The sequence below is a fragment of the Gracilinanus agilis genome, chromosome 4, assembly GCF_016433145.1.
Source record: "Gracilinanus agilis isolate LMUSP501 chromosome 4, AgileGrace, whole genome shotgun sequence".
NCBI classification, from domain to species: Eukaryota; Metazoa; Chordata; class Mammalia; order Didelphimorphia; family Didelphidae; genus Gracilinanus; species Gracilinanus agilis.
Genome location: NC_058133.1, coordinates 28,736,578 through 28,747,910, shown reverse-complemented (window position 1 = coordinate 28,747,910; position 11,333 = coordinate 28,736,578). Strand labels below are relative to the sequence as shown.

The 11,333-nt window shown below is 50.1% G+C and overlaps 1 protein-coding gene across 1 annotated transcript in view; it reads left to right on the top strand.

Annotated features, from left to right (window-relative positions):
• The window catches only part of ELAVL4 (ELAV like RNA binding protein 4), a 106,731-nt gene that overhangs the window by 863 nt on the left and 94,535 nt on the right, over positions 1-11,333 (top strand). The window lies entirely within an intron of this gene.

Here is an 11,333-nt window from a genome sequence, read left to right as displayed (position 1 = left end):
CACACACACACACACACACACACACACACACACACACACGCACACCCTCTCCCTGTTTCTCCTTTTTTCTCTTCCTCCGTCTCTTCCATGGAACACGCTCTCCAGCCAAGCCCGGCTTGATGTCTGTGACAGTCACAGTGTCCTGGAGCTTCTTCATCCTTCCTCCATCCTCCCACCACGGATGGTCCCAGTGACCCGTACCTCCCTCCCCCCGAGTGCCTGCCAGGAAAGGGGGAAGGCTGGGGTGGGGTGGGGGTTCTTTTGGTAGAAACGGACACGACTGTGAGGCAAGATTGTTTGCTCTGGAAGGGGGGGCGGATGGGGGGGTGGTAGTCAAAAATCCCTTTCTTGCCAGAGTAGTAAGTCTATTTTTGGTCCCTCCTTTCCTGAACAAGAAATCGGAAACTCCTCTGTCACTCCCATCATATGCACACCCACCCTTCCCCCCCCCCCCCACATCCTTAAAAAAGCTCTTTGGACTAATAAATGTCAGAGCTCTAGGTGGGGATGTGAAAGGGGGAAATGTTGAAAATTCATGTATCCGTGTCCTGAATATTTAACCCCCCCAGCCCCCCGCCAGGCCCTGGGCAGACCCTTGCTCTGTCTGTCTGGCTCGGTGGTGGGTGCTGGGGCAGGGGGGAGGACAAAGCTGGGGTCTCTCTCCTCTTCTGGAGGCTGCCTTTGTCTCCTTGCTTGTTGTGATGGGTGTAAAACAAACAAGATTAGACTGAGCGGCCGACTGAAAGCCATCTCTGGGAGGAAGAGAGAATGAAAGGTTGCCGGGGAAACAGGCATCGGGGAAGCCAAGGAGGGGGAGCAGGTGGTTGTCGTGTGAGAACACTGCAAACAGTGTCGGAAATGGGGGGGGGGCGGGGGCCCCTTGATTCCCTGGCCACAAAGCCGGTCCGCACAACTTTAATTATTCCCCATAAAGAGGTGTTAATTACATTTCTGACTGCTGTACACTGATTTCCAGAAATCTATTTTTAAGCATCTGTTCGCTCGCCTCTCTCTGTTTAAAGGGGGGAGGAAAAAAGGGAGGAGGTAGTCTTCCTCTTTCTGCCCCCCCTTTCCCCCTCCCCCATGCCTTTTCTTGCTGCAAAATTGTACGTGTAAAAAATGGCAAGGAGGAAAAAAAATGTAAATTATATTGAATGAAGTTGACAGCAGCGTAATCGGGAAGTTGCCCGGCTGATTGTGCCTGCAAATCATTTCTTAGAAATTTCTAGCAAATGTCCCTCAGAGAGCAGGAGGGAGGGAGAGATATTAGGTCTTGAGGGATTGAGGGATTTTTTTTTTTTAACTTTAAAAAAACCTGGTGGTAACATGGACAGGTAATCATTTCAGGGTCACCTCGTCTTGTCTCTGACCATCTATTTGCTGAGTAGAAATGACTAAAAAAGAAAAATCCACTTCCACCTAAATCTGTCCTTCCCTTCTTGGGCACTGCCTGCCTGTCCAGCAGGGATCTCTCCTCCTGGTCGCTCTCCATTCAGGCGGAGGTGCTGATTTCCCAGCTTCTGATTCTTGCCCGGGCACAAACTGGTCTTTATCAAACAAACAGAAATGGCTCCTTGTGAGTGCCTTGAGTGGCGTGGGGCACAGGCGGGCATCCTGGCACATGCACGTGTCCACACGCCGAGTTGGTGTGATCTGGCCAAAGTCTCTTCCTCCCATGATGGTGGGTACTGGTGGCTCCAGAAGGTGTGGTACGGGCTTAGATGGTGAATGGGTAACGGTGTATGGAGGATGAGGGGGTGGTGAGGCAGATCTCTCCCTTCAGGGTCTTGCCTATCTCCAGAGGGAAGAGTGGGAATGACCAGCAGAGCCTTCAGATGAAAGGGGAGGACATCTGTAAGTGGATATTACAAGAAATGAGAGCTTTCACATTCACTCCATCCTGTCCTCCTCTTCCCTTCAGCTCTTTTCTCAATGAGGTTTCTGCTTTGATCTTTTTGGGAGAGAGAACGACAGTGATTGTTTTTTTTCTTTTTTTAAACTTTTGGGGTCAAACCCTTCACCCCCCCCCCCAAATAAGATATAAAATTGACGTTTCAGTAACACTCAAGCCCTGATTCCATGTTTTAAATTCATAAACTTCTGCTCCCTGCCCACTAGCTTTTTTCAAAGACCTTTGAGCTTACTTAGAAAATGCTCATTGATGCAGGGTTAGATTTTTTTCCTAGTTATTCTTTGATATTCTTATTTGTGGGGCACAAAATAAGGGAAATGGAAAATTCATTTCAGGGACCGTCATTTGGGTTCAGGTTGTAACAAAGACACGCGTCTCTACTACTGATCTTTGTCCTTCCTTTGTCTTAAAAATATCCCTCTCCGCTATCTGCAGGAGGGGCAAGCTAACACCGAGGGGCATTTCCTAAATGGGAAGTCTGGTTAGGAATATTCCTCAAGCAGTTTTGAGGATTGTGAATGTCGGGATCAAAGAGAAAACATGGCATGATCAGTCAACCCAGAGACACAGAGAATAAACAAGCATAAGGGGCTGGGGGTGGGAGGGGGGCTAATCTGGAAAACCGTAGCTTAGGAATAAATGATTTAAAAAGAATCATTTATATTTTGATGAAAAAGAATCTCTTAGCCATTTGTGTTATCCTTAGTTCAATTCATTTCCTTCTCTTATTCACCTTAACCATCCTTCCAGGATGGATACAGACGGCCTAGCTTGGTTTTCTGAGATTGGGTAGTCCCCTTACAAACTTTTTCCCCCCTCTCTTCATGCCAAAAACCTCTCTTTCATTTTTTTTGTGTTTATAAATTGTTTTTAAGAGCATGTGTATGCATACATGAAAATGCTATGTTTGACTTAAGCAGAGATAACAACACCAGCCTGAGTAGAGAGCATTTAAGCAAAATGATAAGTCAGTGGCGGGGCATTGAAGATCATTGATGGGGACGGGTGGCCTTTAGTTCCGTTGGGCTGCCTTCTCTGTTAGAAATCCTCTGAATGGAAATGGCAAGCCTAGAAGTCACTGAATTTTTTTTAAAGAGCATTTATGAGTGGCTCTATGTTTCCAAGAGAATTTCTTTGCAGAGGATTAGAGACAGCAGCTTGCAACTTAGAAGTACTGTGGGCAACAAGATGGTGACTTCCGTGTAAGTTGTTTGGGTTTAAATGGGTTTCATTCTCTTCCTCTTTCCTTTATTCACAGCTCCTTCGAGTATATGTAAAACCCACATTTTATCTGCATGCAGGGACTCGTATTCCTAAGCAAGCTACATTGGACCTTGCCAACTCAGGCCTTATCTAAATTAAAAAATAAAAAGACCCCCATAAGTACACATAAACCCCACAAATTTGCAAACACAATTTTTGGGTACCACAAGCAGGGACTCTGTGCGGGCGTGCATGTGTGTGTAGGTGATAGATTACATTGTGCATCTGCGGAGGTGCCTCTCCTTGACAGATCTCCTTGTCTGGCCCCCAAATCTGTGACCAGCAGACACTTCATTTACATGCCCGGACACATTAACATGTATATTTGTTGGCGTGTGGTGGGCAGCTGCCGCCAGATAGACTTCTCTGCCCTGGCAAGTGGTGCAATGCAGTATTTTTGGTCGATGACATTAAGGGTTTTAGGGGGAAGAAGGGGTACAGACAGTTTGGACCTTCAGAGTCAGGCGCCTGGTGCACCATTCAGTCCTTGGGCCAGGCTGGACAGAATTTGTCCGTTCCACATTACGGGAAGGCAGCCTTCCTTCCTCTCAGTGCAGCCCATGTGTCGCCGGGCATGCGTTTGTGCCTTGGTTGGCATGACCAGATATATGTGAGTGCATGCAGACATATGGGCCTGTGTAGACTGAGGTGGGGGCGGCTGGGTTTGTGGGGTGGAGAAGACCCAGCCGGCGCTTATTAGAAGCATCCTCCGACCCCCAAAAAGTCATTTACACTTAAATCGGTAAAACTTCAGGAAGACCAATGTGGAAAAAAGAATCAATCCCTAAAGCTTGCGGAGTTCAGAAAAGTCAGCCCCTTCTGCCACCTGAAATTATCTGGGGGTTTAATGTCAGAGGGCGTGCTATTAGAGCCCAGATGGGAAACATCTTCACAGATGAGCGTTCCCACTAACTGGTGTGGGAGGCTGGGGAGAAAATGAAGGAGGTTTAAGAGAGGGGTGTGTGTGTGTGTGTGTGTGTGTGTGTGTGTGTGTGTGAGAGAGAGAGAGAGAGAGAGAGAGAGAGAGAGAGAGAGAGAGAGGAATTTGCCTTATATTTTATCCATTTCTAGTTTCTAAATGAGCTTTGTTTATTTTTGGTGTCAGTGTATTTTAAGGGCAGAAGACATTTATAGTTCATCAACTTTACACTAGTCAAAAGAGGGCCGCCCATTACCTATAGTCATGATTTCGAATGACTAGAAATGGAAAAATGACTCGGAAGAAAAGAATATTGTTGGGAGGGAGACACGGCACCAAGGACCCAACGTGGGGCACGACGAGGCATACATGAGGGCTGCTGCTCACCTTCCCTCTTGCCCTGGCCAGTGGCTTGGGATAACCAGGTTTAACCTTTTTGGTAATGTAATTAGGTATTCCAACAGAGTAGTGTTCCCTGTCCCTGTCTGTTCCATCCATTTTAGAAATCCAGCCATTGGAAATGGTGGTTTTTAGGATGGAAGCCTCTCGTTTCCGCGGCTATTCCTGCCTGCTCAGCCCCAGCTGGGGCATTGATAGGCCAGGCTCCATTCCCCTCGGCCCTCACAATGGGAAGGCCGCTTTGCCTGGGCTGGTGGAGATCTGAGCGTAAGGAAGTGTCTTCCTCCATGGGCTCCACAGCTCAGGGACGTCCTCACCTATTGTTTTCCCCTTGAATTGTGTGTCTTCTGGAAACTAAAGATTTTCTCTTCAATAAAGAAGGTAATCTGTGGGAGTCAGGAAGGAATTCTTAATTCAATTTGGTATGAAAAGATATGGAGAATGTTAGGAAATAAGGTCAACACCATTGTTATTCTTGGCTTTGGGGGGAGTCTTCTTTAGCTGCCAGAGGAAAATGAGATTCAGGCCTCCGTGCTCCTCTTTGGAAAGGGATGCCCAGTGAGGGGCCGGGTTCTGTCTGGAAGATAACTGGTGAGCCTCTTGCCATGGAAAATGATATTTACTCTCAAGATGTTTTTTTTTTTAAACCATTAAAAATCCTGATGTTGGAACAAAAATTTTTTTTCAAATTCTAATTTGTACCCAAGTATGAGGAAACTTAAATAGTGTTTTTACAAGCAGAATGTTGGCTGTAGCCTTAAAGGTTCAGAAGGAAAAGTTATTTACTCTAGTGAATAATAGATTTGATCATTGGTTTAGGAAATAAGGGAAGCCCCTTGAGGGCAGGGTCTCTGCTGAGTTTTATCTCCCCTCCTCTTTGTATCTCTAGTGCCTACTAATCATTGCACACAGTAGGGAGTTAATAATATTTGTCAAATTTGAATTTGAACAGATTGCTCTCTGGAAATGGCCCTAGCATAGCTCTAGCTCACAATAGACCCCCTTTAATTGGTCCTCCCTCCCCCTTCTCTTTCTTTCTCTCTCCCTCGTTTCCTTCCTTCCTTTCTCCCTTCTTGCCTTCCTGCCTCCTTTTTAAAAAGGTCAATCAAATGAGATAACCTAAAGTGCTTTTTACAAACCGCATAAATGCTAGTGATGACGATAGCAAGGAGGACTGTATACATCCTGTTTCTCACAGGTAGCCATTGGTCCTTTGGGAAGAGAGGCCAGGAGTGTGTCCTGTGTGTCTTCTGGACCTCTTTGCCCAAGGCCTGAAGATGGTCAGCACTCATCGGCTTCTGGCTGTTTATTGAGATTTTTAATTGTGCCTGTGATAGTGGGGGGCTCCGAGGGTATAGAAAGAAATGTTGGTGCTAGTTTCTATACTGACAGGAAGCACACACACATACATATATATATTATATATATATATATAGCTATCTATATCTGTATCTATAGCTGTATCTATCCTGGGACAGTATTGTTAAAGGCTGCTGTTATTTTTTTTGGAAGGCTAATTTTCAAATCTCTTCCCTCTTCCCCATGATTTTGTCTTGAGGAAATGAGGCGACTTACCAGGCTGGAGAAAAATGGTTTTGGGCCGGGGGTATTCCCAGGGGGGTGGTTGAGGCATCGAGGGAGAGGAGTTACCTCTAAAGGTATAAAGAAAGCTCCTTGGTGCCTGCCATCTTAGCCAGATTTTACTCATTTCATTTTGGTGAAATCTGGATAAGAACATGAAAACGTTCGTCTGTCTTCTGGACTCTGCCTGTTCATCCAGGAATTGGTACTTTGTGTAGGAATTTCGGCCCTGATCAGCTTCCCAGCACTCTTTCTGCGTACCTGCCGGAGTGCAGGCCCGGGCTGGTGAGGTGATGGACGTGCCCTAGACGGAGGAGGAGAGGCAGGTGGCCAGCGAGGGTCCCTCAGCCGGAGGCAGGGATGCTTCGGAGGGCCCGTTAGCACCCTGTGACCAGAGCCTCCTGCTGCTTCTAGAAGCAGGCGTTTGCAGGGCATTTCATTTGACAGGCTCAGACACCCCCTACACAGATATGCCCTGGTTCTGTGGGTGAAGGGATTCTTTCTGCCTGCCCTTCCTTCACTCAGCACACATTTCCTGAGCATCTGCCCGGGGCCGAGCCCCGCTCTAAGCACGGCAGGAGAGCCAGACCAAGCCAGACACGGTCCCTGCTCTCAAGGCGCTCTCCGTCTGGCCAAGGCGACACAGTACGTGTGCGGATGCTCCTGACACAGGCAGAGGGGGATGAGTGAGATGACTATTTTGGCTAGGACCGATCCCAAAGGCATCCTAGCACATCACAGAGGGAGCCATGGCCTGCGTCAGAGGGATCTCAGCTCCATTGGTGGGTTCTCGGGAAAGCGTGGCTGTGATAGGGCCATCCTGGACACCGTCCTGGCTGGTGCCCCGACACGAGCGGAGGTCACTTTCCCAGGATTCGTCCTCCTCTCACGCCGCTGAGCTGAGAGCCCCTCACGGAGGACGGTGCCGCTCCCTAGGCCGTACGTGAAAGACAGCAGGCCAGTCTGAACTCTGAAGGGGAAAATGGGCCCTTTGGAGGTTCTGTCCCAACTCTAGTGCCCTTGTCCTTGGGCTTTGGGCCACGCAAGCAAAGGGGGCGTCCTGTCCCTGAGAGCGGAGTAGGAGACCAGAGCCTCACAGTGCATGATTTTGACAGGATTTGACTCATCCCTTTTCATGGTACTTTCAATAGGCCTCCAACCGCCATAGAAGACGCCGGGCCCGGTGCTCTTCGTCAATATTAATTATCCGCGGCAATACACGAGGGTGCATAGAGCACAATTCCCAGAAGCCTGGATTCTCCCTCTAATGCCAAAACAAAAGTGATATTTATGAATAATATTGGAGAAGTTGTCCTTACAGTAACCATTCCCCCGAGGCAGCTTTACATAAACGTGCATTTATTATTCAGGCTATTAAAAGGGATTCCTGAGCTTTTACTCTTTAATTTGGTCTAAAATATGTAAATTGGTTTTATTTTGGAGTTGCTCTGTTTTTAGGTGGCTTTGGGGGGGGATAACTTTCGGCTTGATTGTGTTTTAATCTCCTCTGTAGTGGCAAAAACACAGCAGTTCTGGAATCAACCTGGTTGTGGTGATGAGACGCAGAGGGAACGGGCAGATGGGCCTGCTGGCCCCCAGGCTCGCCTGGTGCCACGTGGGGCTCCGAGGAGGAGGGGAGGTCCTGCTGGAGGCCTGTTCACTGTGGCCGGCCTTTGTTCCTGGCGAGCTGAAGTGAGCCCCTTTTCCCCAGGCCCAGAGAGGACTTCCTAGACTACCCAGGTGTGGTCCAGCCTGCAGAAATAGCGCTTTGTTTCTTTTCCCATCAAAGCAGCTATGCCCGGAGAGGGAGCCCTAATACCTAAATGGAGGGTCGCTGATCACAGGTCTCGACTTGGGATGGACCTCCGGATGGGGGACCCGAGTCCCTCCAAGGGAAGTGAAGCAGCAAGGTCAGCCAGGTAGGAAGTGGCCAAGGTGGGATTCGAATCTGAATCCATGCCTTTAAAACTGTTCTGGTTCATTTCCCAGGGAGCTCGGGTCTGGGTCTCATTCTGGGAAGCTGAACGGAGGGCTTGGGGGTGGGGGAAGGTATGTTGCTTGAAAGGCTGGACGTTAGAGGCCTGGGGTCTAGGGACTTGTTTTTTAAAACTATTGTGGTCATTCTCTTCCTATGTAAGTGGTTTCCCTTGTAAATCTTACATGTTTTATTTCTGTTATTTTATGTATTAATAACGTTCTGGAGGATGTTGGAGTCAGAGCCACTAGGGTGTTAGTGTGGGCTTCCCCACGGTGCCGGGGGGCCAAGACACAAGAAAGGCTAACCTGTACTTGGCTTAGAAAATAATTCCTGAGTCTGTAATGCTGCACGTTTTGTGGGATCATCGATTCGAAGCTGAAAAGGATCTTGGAGATCCTGAGACAAACGTGGATGGCTGGGCCGATACCCCGGTGGCTCCGTCTCCAGGGCCTCCTCTCTTGCCCCCTACCTTTGGCTGTCCTGGTTGCAGGGCCCGTGTGACAAAGGAAGCCCCCAGGGGTCCCAGAGAATCTCTCTAAGTCACACGAGGAGGATAGGAGTGTCCAAGGCAGGATTCGGCCCTGGGCCTTCGGGCTCCCAAGAACGTGCTCCTTCCACCACTCCATGCTTCCTCCCTGCTGGAAGCAGCCCCTGGAGCTTGCCCAGCAGCAAGCATGAGCTTCCTCTTGGGCTCTCTTAAGGCGCCTCTGGGGCGTCCTTCAGAATCTGGCATTTTGCTCAATGATTTCTAGAGCTGGGTTTATGTTTAACTCAGGATTTCCTCACTGAAAGAGGAAAAAAGTTGAAATACATTTTTTTTTCCATTGCCGTTTTCTGGGCAGTGACTGGGATTTTGCCAGCTTGAGAGTGAGCCTCCCGGTGCATTTAACACCCAGCCAGGGAGAGGCGGGGAGAAGTAGCCGACTGGAGGGTGGCTCTTCCTAGGGCCTCCTCTGCTGGGAGGGACGTCCAGGGCCATCTGCCACTTTACAGGCAGGAGAACCGAGGCCTGGAGAAAGACGGTCCCCTGTCCGAGGTCCCACGGCTAGTGGTTTGTCTGTGACGCATGTTAGGTGCTTTGCAGGCTTTATTCCCCGGAGGGAGGCAGGGAGGCAGGTGGGTGACCAAAGCGCCGCCCTCACGAGCCTCCGCCGGCATCGATTCTGACTCAGAGGCCTTCGCTTCGCCGAGTCTCGGACACGTCGCTTTCCGTGTGCGGCCCTCCGTTCTCTTGGCCGTAAAGTGCCGCTGGACCTCCTCACAGATTGGGTTCCACGCCTTTTGGGGCAGGGTCCGAGGATTCCAAAGTAAACCAGCGACCCAAAGTGGGCTTTCCAGAAGCGTTTTCCTTCGTTCCCAGATCCCGGGTTAGGCGCCGGACTCCGGGCTCCAGAGCGCTCGGAAAGCCTCTTTTCTAGCAATCTGGGCTTCTCCGTGTTTCCGGGCCGTTTCCCCTGCCTTTCCCCCAATGCCCCTCTGCTCACGGCATTCTGTGCCCGCGGGACCGGACGCGCAGTAGGTGCTTAGCTAAGTGCTCTGGGACTCGAATCCCCTTCCCCCTCTTTTCCCATCCAGTCTCACCTCCTCCTTTTCCAAGTCATCTCCGGTGCCCCGTCCTACGTGGAGCTCCCCCCGCCGTCCTGGGGAGGTGCCTCATGGGCGAGCCTCAGAAACGTGCCGGCCGGGGGGCCCGGGCCCCTCACTCACTTCTGGGTACCCCAGCCTCTCGTACCACGCAGATGACCCTGCCGGCCGGAGCTCTTGCCTCCCAGGGTTTGTCGGGAGGCTCAGCTGTCGGCAAAAACCACGCCCTCATGTTCTTGTCCTCCTTGGAGGCTAACTTGGGCGGCGCTCCCTGCCTTTGGGGCTCACCGTAACTCCTGGAGGGCAGGGACTGTCTTTGGTCCCCCAGAGCCAAGCCCTGTATGCAGCAGGCGTTTAATAAATGGGGTAGCCTTTGATGGAGTCTCCCCTTCCTCCAGGGCCGCAGGCCTCAGAATGGAGGTGGGGGGAGCGAGTGAGGGCCCCAAAGTGGCTTAATGAGATTTCCCCCCCCCAAACTTTGCACCATTTTTCTCCTCCTGCTTGGGCCATGCAGAATGATGGATGGGTTGCCGTGGCAGCCCAGGGAGCTTGAGAGGCGAATGGCCCGATTGACTGATGAGGTGTGCCGGACGTGTGCAGAATCTCGATGGGAGATGAGTTGCCTCCTGTCTGCTGGGAGGGAGGGTCTTGGGAGAACAGCAGGCCGGGGGACCGAGTTCCAGGTAGCCAGAGGACTCGTCCAGCTGCTCTCCTTAGCCACGTTGGAAATGGGGATTAGGGGAAGCATCAGGGACGAGAGGGGTGTTAAGTCTCGTTTAATCTTTACAAAACCTTTGTTTGAAGCACGTTACAGAAATTCACAGATGGCGCTATATTCAGATGTGTTGCTCACACTGGGGAGGGCAGAGAAATCCTCCGTACCTCCCTGAAATGGCTCGAGAGAAAGACTAAAAGGCATGAAATGGTGTTCAGCCTTTAAAAAGAATAATGCTAATAACTCCGGAGAGGGAGGGCAGGGCCACCCCTGCAAATTCTTCCTACCTAGGAGAAAACTTTGGAAGGACAGGAAACCCCCCTTTTCTGGCCTTACCTATAATTCCTCTTGTTTTGGAGGAATGGCTGGCTGTCATTTTCTATTCCCTTAAAAAAAAAAAAAGCTCTTTCTGGGATGTGCAGAAAGACCTACCTCGGGCTGCCCTCTGAGGTTCTGAACTTGAGATTCTTACCAGTAGATCTTTTGTTCATAGATTTAAAAAATTTTTTTTAATCTAAAGGTGCCCCCTTGAGAATTCTGGATTCCTGGAAGCACCTGGAAGAATTTAGGGGAATTGGGAAGGGAGTTCCCAGAAAGAGTTAATAAAGGCTCGGAATTGGTTTGAGAGAAGGCAGTGGTCTAGGATTTGAGCTGGAAGGGGTCTCAGACCAGGGAGTACAACCCTCTTCTCATTTTGCAGATGACAAGTGCTTTGTTGTCTAATTAAGAGGGGATGAGAGTTTGGGGGCCATGAAATCGTCTTTTAACAGGGTCTCTGACAAGTGCCCAGTTGGGAACCCGACCCCAGCCCCCAGTAAAGGCCCTCAGAGCGTGTATTCTAGAACCTCGCCTTGTTTTGGCCAGCGCCAGCAGCACGCATGGGGATCTCGGTGCTGGATAGGAAGCTGGGAGGGCTCCGTTTGGCCTTCTGTAGTTGTGGCCCCCGGCAAGTCCCCGCAGCTCTCAGCTCCCTACCTAAGGC